This window comes from Loxodonta africana, chromosome 3 (genome assembly GCF_030014295.1).
Source record: "Loxodonta africana isolate mLoxAfr1 chromosome 3, mLoxAfr1.hap2, whole genome shotgun sequence".
NCBI lineage: Eukaryota > Metazoa > Chordata > Mammalia > Proboscidea > Elephantidae > Loxodonta > Loxodonta africana.
In genome coordinates this window covers 20,296,206-20,313,509 of record NC_087344.1, presented here as the reverse complement: position 1 = coordinate 20,313,509, position 17,304 = coordinate 20,296,206, and the positions used below count along the sequence as shown (strand labels likewise).

General features: G+C 40.1%; 1 long non-coding RNA gene across 1 annotated transcript in view; it reads left to right on the top strand.

The window, feature by feature from the left end:
* LOC135230651 (uncharacterized) overlaps positions 1-12,096 on the top strand; it is a 39,915-nt gene extending 27,819 nt beyond the window's left edge. The window contains exons 2-3 of the long non-coding RNA XR_010321220.1: positions 8,767-8,969; positions 10,546-12,096. This is a non-coding gene — a long non-coding RNA (uncharacterized LOC135230651). The remainder of the gene's footprint in view (positions 1-8,766; positions 8,970-10,545) is intronic.
* The last annotated feature ends 5,208 nt before the right edge of the window (positions 12,097-17,304 follow it).

Here is a 17,304-nt window from a genome sequence, read left to right as displayed (position 1 = left end):
CATGATGTCAGCGACATTTTCTACCAACAAATCTTCAGCTATTCTATCTGTATATTCAGTTATCGATCCCTGTTCTGGTATTCCAATCACTAGCAAGTTATTCTTCTTGATAGAGTCCCACATGATTCTTAGGGTTTCTTCATTTTTTTAAATTCTTTTATCTGATTTTTCTTCAAATATCTTGGTGCCCAGTGACTTATCATCCATCTCCACAATTCTGCCTTCCAGTTCCTCAATTCTGCTGGTCTGACTTCCTATTGAGTTGTCTAATTCTGTAATTTTATTGTTAATCTTTTGGATTTCTGAATGCTGTCTCGCTGTGGATTCTTGCAGCTTATTAGATTTTTCATTATGTTCTTGAAGAATCTTTTTAATTTCTTCAACTGCCTTATCTGTGTGTTTCTTTGCTTTTTCTGTACATTGCCTGATTTCATTCCAGATGTCATTCCTGATGTCTTGAAGTGTTCAGTTTATTAATCTTTTGTATTCTATATCTTGCAATTCCAGAAATACGTCTTCTTCTAGGAGAGACCTTTATTGTGTGTTTTGGGAGCTGTAGAAGTAATCATGGTCTGCTTCTTTATGTGATCTGATATCAACTGCTGTCACAAGCCATGTATAAGTTACTGTAATAATTGATATTATGTTTGCTCACTGTGTCCTATCTTTTTTTTGTTTTGTTTTAATATACCCAGGTAGGCTACTAGAGTGTGCCAACTTGATTATTGGAGCCTTTAAAGCACTAATGTCCTGTTACCAGATGGTTAGAGCTGTTACCAGGTATAAGAGCCTATGAATCCATTCGCTATTCTTGGATAGAATCAGTTCAGGTGTCCTGATAGTCGGTCACCTACTGTGTGGTATAGGCTCTCACCTACTATCTTAGAGGAGTAGTGGTGATGGTTGTATGCACTGGCTTCTGGTAGCGGCAGGGGGTCACACTCTGAGGTGGGCAGGGTGGTGACAGCCTTCCCCCAAGTGTCATTTAACAAGGAGCCTCTCTGTTCTCTAGAGTGCTGTGGTGCATGGGCTCTGCAGGTGTACCTTAGGCACCCAGTGCTTATACCTGTAAAGACTCGTAGGCACCACTATCCTCAGAGCCCTTTCACGGGTGGCTAGGTGGCGTGGGTAGAACCTTAGCCCTCAGGTTCCTGCCATGGGTAGGTTAGGGCTCTGTTTAATAGGTAGAGTGGTGTCAGACCTCCAAAACCTGCCTCTCCACTGTGTTGCTGAAACAATTACAGTGAGACCTCCAACAGATTGGCCTTTGCATTATAATAGCCACCTGGTTCCATGCAGAGGTGAAAGCCAAAGTCTATGGATCGCTTATGCCTGGACTGGAGCCACTTCTGCTCTGGGCTTCCAGTTTAGGGGAGTCAGGTAAGTATTTTTCCCCTGTTTGTGAATTTGCTCCTTCTCCCAGGCCAGAAGAATGGGTCAGAGAGAGTGTGCTGCAAGTTCTGTCTCAGGCCCAGGGAATTCAAATGTTATTGAAGCTGGCTGGGGCAGGGGGATGAGGGAACAGATAGATAGGATAGAGAACTTTCAGAAGAAGGAGCTATTAGATCCATGTGGTAAATTAAACAAAATCACATATCTAGTGTTAGAGCTCTGTTTTATCTCAGATTCCAGAGGCGGGTGGAGCCTGTGTGCATTGGCTGGGTCTCTGCCGAGATTACCCTGGGGGTTAGGGCTGCGTCCTGTGTTTGCCTTCTTTCTGTGAAGCAGCTTTGTCCCAAACCCCACCAGCAGATCTGTGGCCGTCACACAAGGGGCTTGGGGTGCTGGCACTTTGCCTTTTTTTCCACTGAAGTAGCCACTTCCTAAACTCCACAGGTAGGTCCGCTGAAGGCACACCACAGGGTCAGGAATGCGCCTCTTTTGTTTGCCTTCGTTTGGTGATTTTTCCACGTCTCAGGAAGCTACCATCAGCCCCACTGCCTTCGCACCAAAGAATAGCACCAAGGAATCGGAGCTGAGGTGCTGAGCGGGCTCAGCAACTTGTCGCTGCTTCTGCATGGCCTCTAGCTCCACTGTGACTCAGGTCGATTCCTTAGTTCCGTGTTTGATGCTCAGGGTTTGTAGATTGTCACATATGTAATGGATTCACCTGGTTTTTCAGGTCTTTGTTGCAAGAGGGTTCAGTGGAAACTTCTGACTAGTTAGCCATCTTCGCCCTTTCCTTTTCATTTTTGACCATTTCCAGTTTTCCTGGATTCATACGTGGTACATTTCACATTCTGGTTATTAATGGATATTTGCAGCCCCATGTGTCTGTCAGTTTGTTGTATTGTGGGGGCTTGTGTGTTGCTGTGATTCTGGAAACTATGCCACTGGTATTTGGATGTGAGCAGTGTCACCCATAGTGGATAGGTTTCAGCTGATCTTCCAGGCTAAGACAGACTAGGAAGAAGGACCAGGCGGTCTACTTCTGAAAAGACCTCCCCAGTGAAAACCTTATGAATAGCAGTGAAACCTTGTCTGATACAGTGCCGGAAGATGAGCCCCCCAAGTTTGAAGGCAGTCAAAAGTCATTCCAGGGGTTCGGTAGTATATTTGAGAGGGCAGAAGAAAGAATCAGCAAACTTAAAGGTCAATTGAGATTATCCAGTCAGAGAAGCAGAAGATGAAAAGAATGGGGGGAAAAAAATCAAAGAACAAAACCAAAAAAAAAAAAAAAAACAGCCTAAAAGACCTGTGGGATAACATCAAGTGTACCAATATACACATAATGGGAATACCAGAGGGAAAGGAGAGAAAGGGGCCAGAAGAATATTTGAAGGAATAATGGTTGAAAAGTTTCCAGATTGGATGTTGTTGTTGTTAGGTGCCGTCAAGTCTGTTCCGACTCATAGCGACCCTATGCGCTGCCTGGTCCTGCGCCATCCTTACAATCGTTGTTGTGCTTGAGCCCATTGTTGCAGCCAGTGTGTCAATCCACCTCGTTGAGGGTCTTCCTCTTTTCCGCTGACCCTGTACTTTGCCAAGCATGACGTCCTTCCCCAGAGACTGATCCCTCTTGACAACATGTCCAAAGTATGTAAGACGCAGTCTCACCATCCTTGCTTCCAAGGACTATTCTGGCTGTACTTTGTCCAAGACAGATTTTTTCGTTCTTGTGGCAGTCCATGGTATATTCAATATTCTTCGCCAACACCACAATTCAAAGGCATCAGTTCTTCTTTGAAGAAGAATTGCATGTGAAAGCTGAAAAATGATTTAATGAAAGACATAAATCTACATCCAAGAAGCTCAATGAACTGTAAGCAGGATAAACTCAAAGAGATCCACGTAGAGACATGTTACAGACAAATCTGTTGAAAGAAAAAGACAAACGGAATTTTGAAAACAACAAGAGAAGAGGGTGTCATCACATAGATGGGCTTCTCAATCAGATAACAGTCACTTTCTCATTAGAAACTGTGGAGGCCAAAAGTCAGTGGGATAGAGTCCATAAAGTATTGAAAGTAAAAAAAAAGAAGTGAGATAAGAAAAACTATTTCTTTAAAAATGAAGAAGTTAAGAAATTTTCAGATTAATGGAAACTGAGGGAGTTAATCACCAGTACAACTAACCTACAAGAAATGCTAAAGGGGGTCTCCCAAGATAAACTGAAAAGACATTAGACAGTAACTAGAAGCCATTTGAAGAAATAAAGAAAAATGTTAAAGTAGCTACATAGGTAAATATTAAAGGTATTATTGCATATTTGATTTTTAAGTACTCTTTTTTCTTAGTTTTTTTTCCATATATAATATAAAGAACAAATGCATAAGTCAATAATTGTAAAGGTAAGTTCATAGGCACACAATGTAAAAAGACCTAGTTTGTGACTATAACAACATAATGGGGGGCAGTATGGCACTGAAAAGGAGTAGAGTTTTTTTTACGCTATTGAAATTAAGTCAGTATTAATTCAAACTTGATTTCTATAAAGTTAATATGTTAATTGAAATTCCTAGGTTAATGACTAAGGGAAAACTAAGATATATACAGAATAAGAAATGAGATGGGAATCAAATTGGTACACTGGGGAAAAAATGATGAAACAGAACTGAAAGCAGTACTGGAGGAACTGAGGAACAAAAAAGATTTAAGATGTAGAAAATAGATAGTAAGATGACTGATAAGTCCTTTCTTATCAGTTAATTATTTTAAATATAATTTGAATAAACTCTATAACAAAAACACATATTACTGAATCTTTAAAAACATCTTGATCCAGCTGGATGCTCTTTACAAGAAACTCACATGAGAGGGGGTATTGCATGGTTTAAAATTAGTTAAGGTGTGCGTCAGGGTTGTATCCTTTCACTACACTTACTTAATCTGTATAAAACATTTGTCTTCTGGTTTTATAAGTATTCTTTTAGCAATGAACATAAATGCTAAGTGTCTTAGGCTGGGTTCTCTAGAGAAGCAAAACCAGTGGAGTGTCTAAATATATATAGCTAGAGAGAGAGAGAGGTTTATATGAAGGAAATGGCTCACGCGTTGTAGAGGCTGGAAACTCCCAAGTAAGGCTGAAGGCTTCTTCTGACTCACAGAGTTGGCAAATCCAAGATCTAGACCACAGAGACTGATGAACTCAAGGTCAGCAAGTGTCATGGATTGAATTGTATCCCTCCAAAATATCTGTCAACTTGGCTAGGTCATGATTCCCAGTATTGTACAATTTTCCACCATTTGGTCATCTAATGTGATATCCCTATGTGTTGGCAATCCTATCTCTCTGATGCTGATGAGATGGAATTAACAGCCTTTATGTAAACTCAATCTAGAAGATGAGATTGTGTCTTAAGCCAATCTATTTTGAGACATAAAAAAGAAAAGCCAGCAGAGAGACAGGGGGACCTCACACTACCAAGAAAGCAGTGCCGAGAGCAGAGCCTATCCTTTGGACCTGAGGTTCCTGTGCAGAGAAACTCCTAGACCAAGGGAAGATTAATGACAAGGACCTCCCTCCAGAGCTGACTGACAGAGAAAGCCTTTCCCTGGAGCGGATGCCCTAAATTTGGACTTGTAGCCTACTAAACTGTGAGAGAATAAATTTCCTTAAAGCCATGCACTTGTGATATTTTTGTTAGAGCAGTACTGAATAACTAAGACAGCAGGCAAGCTGCTAGCTCAAGTCCCAAGAAAGAACTGGAGGTCAGATGAACAGAAGCCAGCTGCAATATCCAGAGCAAGCAAACTAGTGAGCCTTACTAGAAAGCCCACCTATATTGGATGCAGGCACAACCCCAAGGAAATTTCCTTTCAGCTGATTGGCTACTCATAGCAGATCCCATCATGGAGGTGATCACATTATAGCAGGTCTCATCATGAAGATGATTTCATCATTATACAACTGCCAGATTACATCATAACTGATAATCCACTGAGAATCATGGCCCAGCCAAGTTGACACACAGTCTTAATAATCACACTAAGTAACCCACTTTGTCATAAATGCTAGGGTGGTCAATACCAGAAAATAATTGATTTCAGAGGCTTTGACAAAGATGATGTGCCGTAAATATATAGCATTATTTATTTTGACACGTATTTATATACTGCTTCTTTCTCCAAAAGTCTGTGAACTGGTTTTTGAAAAAAAAGCAATTGTTTGTCTTTTCTGTGGCTTATTGGCATTGGTCGTTGAGCACTGGGGCTAGGATTTTGAGAAAGATGTCATTAATATGAATGTGAGACAAAACCACAGACAATTAAAATAATTTTTATGTTGCCATTGGTCTCATAGCCTTCCTGTGAATCAATCACATGTGATTTAAGACTGTGTTTGAACCAACTTCTCACTTTGTGCATTGTAAACAACACTCATCACAAAATTCAGATAAAAGGTAAAAAGGAATTATGTGGTAGTACAAGAATCTCAGTGCTATTTTTACAGCAAGCATTATATGTACTTACCATGAGCCAAGTGTCAATATCTTCTAGCTGAAGACCGTCAGGAACACACCTGTAGCTAAATCATCGAAGACAGAGCCCATTAGGAGTGGCAGGGGTGGTGGAGTGAAAGTGAGAGAGGGTAAGCAAAAGTTACAAAGCAAAGACTATGTCTTGTACATTTAGCAGGGTGGGAAAGGCAAGGAGCAGAGCATTTGTATAGGCTTGATGTTTTGTAATGGCGCTGGTTGTGGGAAGAAAGCAATATGCAATAGGTTGGGGGCAGATTATGTAAGGTCTTGAATGTGAAGCTAAGGCATTAATCTTGTAGGAAGAGACATCGAACATTACTGAAGGGAGTTAGAAAAAATTGCAAGAACTAGTAACAGAATCGCATCTAATTCTGACTTGCCTAACAGGGCATGAAGTGCACAAAGCTAAGGTTTAGTACGGTGCCTTTCATATCATTTTGGTCAGAAGCCACAGTAAGAATACATCCTATGCCGAAACCCAGTATACAGTACTGATGCACACATACACACACAACTGAAACTTAAGATAAACAAGACTTTGCCTTATCATGTGTGCAACATTATTTTCTACTCCACTCCACTCCACCTGCTTCTGCTTTACTTCACTTGATTGTACTTCATGCTTGTGTATCCTCATTATTTTTTTCTATCTACAAAGGAATGGCCAAAAGTTTGAAAAATAGTGTTTTACAAAGATAAATTAGTGAGGAAAGTGAACCGCAGGGTACAAAATAGGGGTAGGATGGTACTTATTAGGTGATAGCATTGTTCATTTACTAATAAACTCCTTAATTCTTTCCTTCAACCAAATTTGATGAAGTATGTATTACGTACCAGGCATGGAGATACAAAGATTCCCAAGATTCAGTCATGCCCTCGGAAGGCTTGTGGCTAGTGGTAGAGACAGGTAGCCAATTCAGTGTGGCAAGTGCTTTAATAGAGATTTGAGAAAAAGTTCCCCGTACAGATCTCGCAACCTCAGGAAAATGTTGTTAGGCGCCATCCAGTCAGGTCCTACTTATAGCAACGCTATGTACAACTGTATGAAACACTGCCTGGTCCTGCCTTGTCCTCACAAATGTTGTGTTTGAGACCGTTGTTGCTGCCACAGTGTCAATCCGCTTCATCGAGTGTCTTCCTCTTTTTCACTGACCCTCTATTTTACCAGGTTCAAGTAATCAAAAGTTTCATTTTACTTTGATCCACAATTAACACCAATGGAAACAGTAGTCTGGAAAACAAATGATGCATTGCCCTGGGCAAGCTTGCTGCAGGAGACCTCTTTAAAGTGTTAAAAAGCAAAGATGTCACCTTGAAGACTAAGGTAGAGGGTCAGTGAAAAAGAGGAAGACTCTCAACAACATGGATGGACACATGGGCTGCAACAACGGGCTTGAGCATAGCAATGATTATGAGAATGGCAAGGGACAGGGCAGTATCTCATGCTGTTGTACATAGAGTCCTTATGACTCAGTGGCACCTAACAACAACAACAACAACAACAACAACTCTACCAAGCATGATATCCTTTTCCAGAATCTGATCCCTCCAAAGTATGTGAGATGAAATTTTGCCATCCCGGCATCCTAGGAGCTTTCTGATTGTATTTCTTCCAAGACAGACTTGTTCATTCTTCTGGAAGGCCATGGTGTATAGTCAGCGCTCTTCACCAACACCGTAATTCAAAGGCATCAATTCTTCTTTGATCTTCTTTATTCCTTGTCCAGCTTTCACAGGCAGGTGCGTCTATTGAAAATACCATGGCTTAGGTCAGACGCACTTCAGTTTTCAAAGTGACATCTTTGCTTTTTAACAGTTTCAAGAATACTTTTGCAGCAGATTTACCCAATGCAATATGTTCTTTGATTTCCTAACTGCTGCTTCCATGGTTGTTTATTGAGGATCCAAATAAAATGAAATCCTTGACAACTTCAATATTTTCTCCATTTGTGATGATATTGCATATTGGTCCAGTTGTGAGGAGTTCCATGTTTTTCATGTTGAAGTGCAATCCATACCGAAGGCTGTGGTCTTTGATCTTCATCAGTAAGTGCTTCAAGTCCTCTTCACTTTCGGCAAGCAAGGCTGTGTCATCTGTGTAATGCAGGTTGTTCAGGAGTCTTCCTCCGATGCTGATACCATATTTTTCTTCATATAGTTCAGCTTCTCGGGTTATATAGATTGATTGAGTATGATGAAAGGCTACAACGCAGATTCGCACAATAATGAAACACTGCCCTGTCCTGCATCACCCTCAGAATCCTTGCATGCTTGAGCCCACGTTTGCAGGCACTGTATCAGTCCATCTCATTGAGGATCTTCCTCTCTTTGTTTCTTATGTCTCATTAATTCTCAGGTCAATTAATCTGACGTTGACTGTGAGACAAAGTAGAAGTCAACCTCTGAGTAGAATATTTACATTTGTAAGCCCCCTGCAAGTCTATTTATCATTTTTTTTGCATGTTAAAATTTTTTTGATGGTATTGCTTTTTAGTATTAAGGGTTCTAAGTACTGGTAAAAAAATGATGTTTGAAGTTTTGTATAATTCCATTGTCACATGTATTTTATTGCTACAGTAACTCTAGAGTGCAGACTTATTTTTTATTGTAGTAGCATTGTGTGTAGAAATGGAGGGAACGTGCTGAACGAAATGAGAATTCCGAAACGAATAATCCATAGAAGTGATATCAAACTTTGCCATGAAGCTGGGGTTTCAATAAGTTATGTAACAGAAAAAGTAAAAAAGGAATCTATATCCACACTCCCTTTCCCTCGTGCAATCATTCTCACAGTGGCTGCATTTCTTCCCAGCCAAATCCTATACTTCTGTGCTTTTTTGTACAGATGGTGGAGATGCTGAGCAATCAGCAGGGAAGCCTATATTATATGGAAAATGGGAAGAATAATTAAGAGAGAGTCTAAAAGAGTCAGAGAAGAGAGAGGGAATGAATCTGGGTTTGGAAGAGACTATTTGGAGTTGGAAGTCAAGATAAGATGGAAGCTTCTGGTAGCAGCTTTGGTACATGAGGATTTCGAGAAGGCTAAAGGTAAGAAAAAATATTTTAAGAAGTTCTGCTCTTCATATGGAGTGTTCTTCCACTTTGGGCATTAATCTATAGTTTCTTCTAGAAATCTTATGCTATTTGAAATATTTCTTCCAACTTTATCACTTTAGGACAGAAATTTTTTTTTTTTGCTTCCAGCAATTAACTTAGTAAGTCTCATTTATATCCAAATCTTTTCTTTTCTCACTGATTTTGATGCTGCTTTTACAATATAATTATTATTGTTGTTGTTAGGTGCCCACGAGTCCATTCAGACTCATACTGACCCTCTGTAGGACAGAATGAATATAATAGCATCTGACTGTACTGGATTTGCTTGTGATCATTCTGCTGCATGGATATATCTATTTAGATTGAGCCAGTTTCACACTGGCTAAGCAAAGCTTCATGGTGCATGTAATAAAGAGGAGACCAAACCTTTTGTCTTCATTCTTGTTTGTAAAAGAAAAAAAAAAAAAAACCAGTGCCCTCGAGTCGATTCCAACTCATAGCGACCCTATAGGATTATCTTGCCCAGTTATTCTTGTGGCAAACATGGCTAAGTTGCCTTTCCAATATCTATTCTCAACTTTTTTTTTTTTTTAATACTAGAACACTGGTTTAGTTTGGGATTGCAATATACCCAGCTAAAAACCTCAGTCTAGGGGTTGCCATGCCTATTAGTTTCCTATTGCTGCTATAAAAAATTACCATAAACTAGTGACCTAAACCAACATAAATTTATTATCTTTAAGTTCTGGAAGACAGATGTCCAAAATGAGTCCCACTGAGCTAAAAATCAAGACGTCTGCCTTCCTTTCTGGAGGTTCTAAGGAAAAATCTGTTTTTAGGTTTTCATCAGTGGTCCTTATGATGTGCCGTACATGAGATGTCATATTCTTGGGTAGGGAAATTCTCTTTCAGGACAGCTGGGTCCATTGGCAGTGAGGGAATCTGCATCTGGTGCCAAAGCTGAACCCATGGGACCGAACTGGCAGTAAAGTTTTCTTTCTTTATGGTCCCATGGCCTCCAAGGAGTGGAGTCCTGGAGAATGGAGTAACAATTAAACAATGTATTTTTTGAGAACTTCTGAGAAATCTGCCTCTGAGCCCCCAAAGCTTTAAATTCTCCCTCTGCTGCTCAACTGCAACACACCGGCCACAGGCTAAGATCCCCCTCATTTGTAGTCCTCCGCTGAAAGGTCCATCCACTCCTGAGACCCAGCACTGGAAACCACCTCCCTGCCTAGCCTGTACCCGTTGTTCAAAGGAGAAAGGGCCAGTGTAGCCCGGTCTGTGGGGTGATGCCATGGAGAAGCCAGAGAACTCCAGGGAGTTCTGTGGGCATGGGTTCTGTGGGAATGGATTTCAGGGGAAGGAAAGCTTGTATGAACCATGTCTTCTGGGGAACAGTCAGGGTGATGACATAGTGAAATGGTATTGATTCAAATTCTATACCGTCCAGGTCCCTACTCTGAAGGGGCTTCTCAGAGCCCATTCTCTCTGGTTCCCTTTCCTTCTTGCTTCCATCTCAGAGACCAATCTGCTCTTTGAGCAGAAATATTTACTCTCCCCTCAGGCTGTTCAGCTCTCAGGATTCTGCTCTGGTTCAACCTTAGCACCTCCTCTTATTTGTCAAGCACTGACTACAGGAGGCAGCGCTGCTGAGTGAGGAAGGCCCTGACTTGGAATCAGACAAGGGTGAGTTCTAATTCAGCCCTTTCCACATAGTAGCTGATGGACTGTATAAATATTCTTTACATACTAGGAACCTGCTTCTTCATCAGCACAACAGTGAGTACAAGGACCTCAGAGGAAGCTCGTGGTATGACAGATACAATGTGTCAATGTCTAGAATCTATTGTCTAGTGTCATTTGAAAAACACCATTTATTTATCATTCACATGATACGTTCCAACAAGAATTTTTAGAAAGTCTACACAATTACATAAGACAAAGGAAAATGTTTTAAACGTATAGAAGAAGAGAAACATTGGGTCAAAAGAAAAGAAAGGAAACATAAAATGAAGGGAGAAATGACAAAGTAAACAAAATTCATATCATAATATCTCACACAGGTGCCAACATTAGGTGCCTGATTTGGCTGTGTATATTCCAGTGAAGACAAAAGACTGTGTTTGTAGTGTTAGCATAAGATTTGGCTATATAAATGGAAAAACTCAATTAAAAGTACTTTAAACACAAAAGGAGTTTATTTTCTCTTCCATAAAAGAAGTGTCCAACATAATAGCTCCAGGTTAACATGAGTGCAAGCACTAGTCTATATTTCTACTCTGCCATTCAGAATGTGTTTTTTGTATATATGATGGCTTCTAGATTCCAGTTGTCATGTACAAACTGGGGGTAAGAAGAAGACGGAAAAGGGGAAATGTTTCTAAAGAGCATTCCAATATTCCCATCCCAAACCTTCCCTTCTATACCACTGACTACCCATAATTACAAGTGGAAGTGTGGTACTTCAGCAAGGCATATGTAACCAGTTGTCACCTGTTCAATTATCTTTGCTCTGTAGGGTTTTCAATGGTTGTGACCTTTCAGATGTAGATGGACAGCCTTTCTTCTGAAGAGAATCCGAGTGGATTGAAACCGCCAACTTTTTGTTTAGTAGCCTAGGTCTCAACTGTTTGTACCACCCAAGGCATATCTAACCAACTCCCTATAAAATTGGGTTTCTGTTAGTAAAAAAGAGAATATGTATGTCGGGTAGGGAATCTGTGCTACAACCATCAGTTATAAGATTCACAGTATCCATAACATTAAAACATACTAATTCTGTAATGGAAGCATGACCCTGCCTCCTTAAAAAAAAAAGTGTCCCTGATTCTCATAGAAACATTACACTGTATAATATAATATAATGAGCAATGTCTTCAGCCAATTCCCTACAAGTAATCCAATCATGAATTTGAATATTCTTGAAATGATTCCTAGTGGAGGCTAAAGGCATCACACACAGTAAGTGTCACTCTAGGGAAAAAGGGAGGAGACAGGGACATTATATCCTGGCCCAGGTAGTCACGTGTTCTGAAGCAGGAACCTTGATGGGGCTAAACAGCAATATCCAAATGACTGGCAAGAATATCCTGACTCCCTAGGAGTGCAGACTGAGAGATGCCCTGCAGTCACTCTATTATTACTCTGAGTTTCATGGCTTTAATTAACCAGTTGTTATGAATCCTTTGATCTCCAAACCAAATGATTGCAATGGCCAGTACTTTGTATTTCCTGGGGAGTTTTGAATATTTTATGTACTAGTCTTATATGAATTGGATAAGAAAAAAATAATCTCTATCCCCCACTTTTATAATGACAACAGATCATTGATGGGTGGCCACATGTGGAAGTGGGAGATGCCCCAAGAGATCTGCAGTGAAACCCATCAGTTAGCTTTCTGTTTGTCTCTCCACCTGCAGTGATTCCCCTGTTTCTTGGATCTACCCTCAGTGGCTAGAAGAGATGTCGTAGGGATGCTCATGGGATGTCCCAGGGGAGCCTGGATATGCTCGGGTGGAACCTCCATGTCTCTGAGTGAAGGCAACAGGATTTCAATGAGTCTTGAACCAATGCATGCCTCCTTCCCTTTGAGTGTGGAGAAACTCCAGCTAAGATGTTCAGGCGGCGTTTCTCAGGGGCATTCTGCAGAGTAGAGGTCCAAACTTAAAGAAATGTTCTTTCTAAGGTAAACACTCCCTGTGGTTGTGGATTCAAATGTTGGCCCAGATTTATACCATGGGAACTAAATGACAAGCAAAATTCCTATCTGTTTAGGTTCTTTTCCTCCCTGTAAGCTAAATCCGTCTGAGACGTTAGGAACACTAGAAAAATACTATTTGATGAGCAGGAATAGTATTTCGAGTGCTGAAGCCCTAGAAACAGCGGATACTAGCCCGTTCCCTTTGTCTGCAGCTCGCCACTCCCAGGTTGGAAATGAACTCACTTGTGCCTCCCATAGACATCACTCTGGTCCAGATAACCATGCCTGGTCCACCTCATACCCTTCTGTTCTCACCAAAAGCAGCCAGGGAGGAAAGTAACCTTGTAGGATGCAATCCAGAAAAGCTTAAAGAGACAAATAACTGCTGTACCTAGACCATGTATTCTCAAGGGGGGTGATACCACCACCTAGGTGATAGAAATAGGTTCTTGGGAGTGTGAAAACATATGAGCCATTACAATGGTTTGTGGCCTTCTAAAGGGCCACAGTACCTAAACAGGCATACACTATATTTGTGGAATTAAAATTGCAAGAGTTTGTAGGTTGGTGATTAAGAGGGAAAATGCCTCTAAAGGCTCATTAGGGGGCAAGAATGAAAGAAAATTTGTGAAATGCTGGACCAAAAGTATGGAGGGAGGTATTTGTTGAGCAGTAGCTCCCAAAAAGGTCCTTGGGTGGTACAAAAGGTTTGCACTCGACTACATCCAATGGATCCTGGCTGAAACCGTAGAATACCAGATAGATGTTTACTTGTGTTTTATTGACTATGCTAAGGCATTCGACTGTGTGGATCATAATAAATTATGGATGACTTTGCAGAGAGTAGGAATTCCTGAACACTTAATTTTGCTCATGAGGAATCTATACATGGAAAGGGAGGCAGTTGTTTGAACAGAATAAGGGGATACTGAATGGTTTAAAGTCAGGAAAGGTATGCGTCAGGGTTGTATCCCTTCACTATATCTATACAATGTGTGTGCTGAGCATATAATCTGAAAAACTGGACTCGATGAAGAGGAATGGGGCATCAGGATTGGAGGAGGACTCATGAACAACCTGCATTATACGGATGACACAACCTTGCTTGCTAAAAGTGAAGAGGACTTGAAGCACTTATTAATGAAGATCAAAGACCACAGCCTTCAGTAGGATTACACGTCAACATAAAAAAAACAAAAATCCTCAAAACTGAAGCAATGAGCAACATCATACCAAATGGAGAAAAGACTGAGTTTGTCAAGGATTTCACTTTACTTGGGTGCATAATCAACACCCATGGAAGCAGCAGTGAAGAAATCAAGAGACACATTGCATTGGAAAATCTGCTGCAAAACACGTCTTTAAAGTGTTGAAAAATGAAGATGTCACCTTGAGGGCTAACGTGCGCCTGACCCAAGCCATGTTGTTTTCAACTGCCTCATGTGCATGGGAAAGCTGGACAAGGAATAAGGAAGACAGAAGAATTGAGGCCTTCGAATTGTGGTTTTGGTGAAGAATATTGAATATACCATGGACTGCTGAAAGAATGAACAAATCTGTCTTGGAAGAATTACAACCAGAATGCTCTTTAGAAGCAAGGATGCCGAGACTACATCTCATATACTTTGGACTTGTCATCAGGCGGGATCAGTGTCTGGAGAAGGACATCATGCTTGGTAGAGCAGAAGGTCATCAAAAAAGAGGAAGACCCTCAACGAGATGGAGTGACACGGTGGCTGCAACAATGAGCTCAAGCATAGTAACTATTTTGAGGATAGCACAGGGTCGGGCACTGTTTCGTTCTTTTACGCATAGGGTCACTATGAGTTGAATCCAACTTGATGGCACGTAACAACGATAACAACTAACCTAAAGTTTGATGGTTTGAACCCTCCTAGCACACCATGGAAGAAAGGCCTGGTGATCTGCTTTCATAATAGAAAACTCTATGGAGGAATTCTACTCTATAAGAAACACATAGGGTCACCATGAGTGAGAATCAGCTCATGGCAGAGGGCTTTGGTTTAACTCTTAGAAGACAAGAAGAATGCAAGAGAGAGGAAAGCCCATTCTTTTAGGGTGGGGTTGTTCCATTCATGCATTTCATGTTTTCTTAACTCCTATTCTGTGTTTTTCTCATCCACAATTTCAGTGAAGGGCTTTGTGTCCTGATCAGCTGGAACCACAGTGTTTTTTTTTTTTTAATTTTGTTAGCAAGAGCTAGCTTCTCCTCTTTATTTTATTCCCTCATTTTTCATAAGTGCGATCTCGTGTGTTCATGACTTCATTTATGAGTCCATTTCTTCATTCAACAAATATTCACTGTAAGCAAATACTATCTGTACATGAAGTATAATAAAACTTCTTATTTCATAGGTTTGTGGGGAAGATGAAATGACATAATGCATGAAAAGATGCAATGTCTTTCATACCAGGAACATAGCTCTCAATGAGTAGAATAGAGTTGTCAGATACTGAGTATCCCTAATATGCCAGACCCCGTTTCTATTTTTTTAGTATTCTGATTCGAATGTCCTTTCCTACCTGATCAGTGCAGCACATATGAAATCTAATGATTTTAGTTCATTTAATTGCTATCCAAACACACAACTAAAAAATAAGTCATTACTTTAAATAACTTTTCAGTTGATATCCACCATCTTTCAATTATAAATCATCATCTGCAAGAGATCATTTTGCCTTTCCAACATTAAGACTCTAATTTATTTTTCTTGTGTTATTGCATAGTATGAAACTCCAGACTACTGTACTGGATAGTGGCCATATCATGCATCCTTATATTCTTTACAATTTTAGTGGGAATTTCTATGTCATGTGCCACAGAGACTCCCAGCAAGGACCTTGTTTGGAGGTAAGTCTTTGTTGATTAGTCAGTTATTTCCTAGACTATGGATGTGCTCTACTTTTCTTTAAGTCAACTGTGGTTAGTTATATTTCCCTAAAAGAAAAGAACTATCTTGAGGTTTTCAGAATTTTTCCCATCGAGACAGACATGATTACATGTTCTCCACGTGCATAATCACAGCCACTATCTCAAAACTAATTCCCTGCATTCTGATTTCTCATATTAGTTTTTAGATTACACTTGTCCGAAGTTTGCTTTTGCCAAAGAATGCCTCTTGGAGTTATCAAATCTATAGCTTTCTTGTTTTAATTTCATTAGTTATCCTTTTATCTTTATTATTTACTATTCCCTGATTTTGGAAGTTTATTTTGATATATTTCATTGTACTTTTTCTAACTAGTTTTTAGTTACTTTTTAAAGTTTGTGTTTATGTGCCTGTACAAAAATTCAGATGTTAAACAAAATACCCTAAAACAAGATAGGAAGTCCTGGTGGTGCAGTGGTTATAGTGCTTGACTGTTAATCAAAAGGTTGGCAATTTGAACCAACCAGCCACTCCATGGGAGAAAGATGCAGAAATCTGCTTCTATAAAGATTTACAACCTTGAAAACCCTATAGGAGGGTTCTACACTCTACAGCAGGGTCAGTATGAGTCCAATTCAATTTGACAGCAATAGGTATATTTTTCAGTTAAATTTCTTGAAATATTTTCTCATAATTAACTTCAGTAGAATTACTTAAAGTTTGTCTAAAAATTGATATAAAACAAACAACCAAACCCATTGTCATCGAGTGGATTCTGACTCATACTTGACAGTATAGGTCAGAGTAGAACTTCCCCATAGGGTTTCCAAAGCCGTAACCTTTAGAGGACTAGACTGCTATATTTTTCTGCTGCACAGCAAACAGCCAAAATTTTGTGTAGCAGCGAAGTGCAGTGTGATACCTACCGAAAGATTGTTGTTGTTGTTAGATGCCTTTAGTCGATTTCAGCTCATACCGACCCTGTGTACAACCAAAGGAAACACTGATCCTTCGCCATCCTCACAATCATTGCTATATTTGAGCCTATTGTTAATGTACTGTTGTAACCGCTTTTGAATAATCTACAGGAAAATTTTACCTGTGTGTCATATTTATGATATTGTTGGATAATTTCTGCATTTTATCCGGCCTCCTTTCTTTGGAATGGGTGCAAATGTGGACCTCTTCCCATAGGTTGGTCAGGTTGCTGCCTTCCAAATTTCTTCGCATAGATGAGCGAGCACTTCCAGTGCTACATCCATTTGTTGAAATATCTCAATTGGTATTGCATAAATCTCTGAAGCCTTCTTTTTGGTCAATGCCTTCAGTGTGGTTCGAACCTCTTCTTTCAGTGCCATGGGTTCTTGATAACATGCTACCTCCTGAATGGTCGAAGGTCGACCAATTCTTTTTGGTACAGTGACTGTGTATTCCCTCCGTCTTCTTTTGATGCTTCCTGCATTGCTCAATATTTTCTCCTTCAAATCCTTCAATATTGCAACTTGAGGCTTGACTTTTTTCTTCAGTTCTTTGAGCTTGAGAAATGGCAAGCATGTTCTTCTGTTTTGATTTTCTAAATGCAGGTCTTTGCACATTTCATTATAATATTTTACTGTGTCTTCTCAAGCTGCTGTCTGAAATATTCTCTTCAACTCTTTTACTTAATCATTTCTGTCTTTCGCTTTAGCTACACTACATTCAAGAGCAACTTTTAGAGTTTCTTCTGACATCC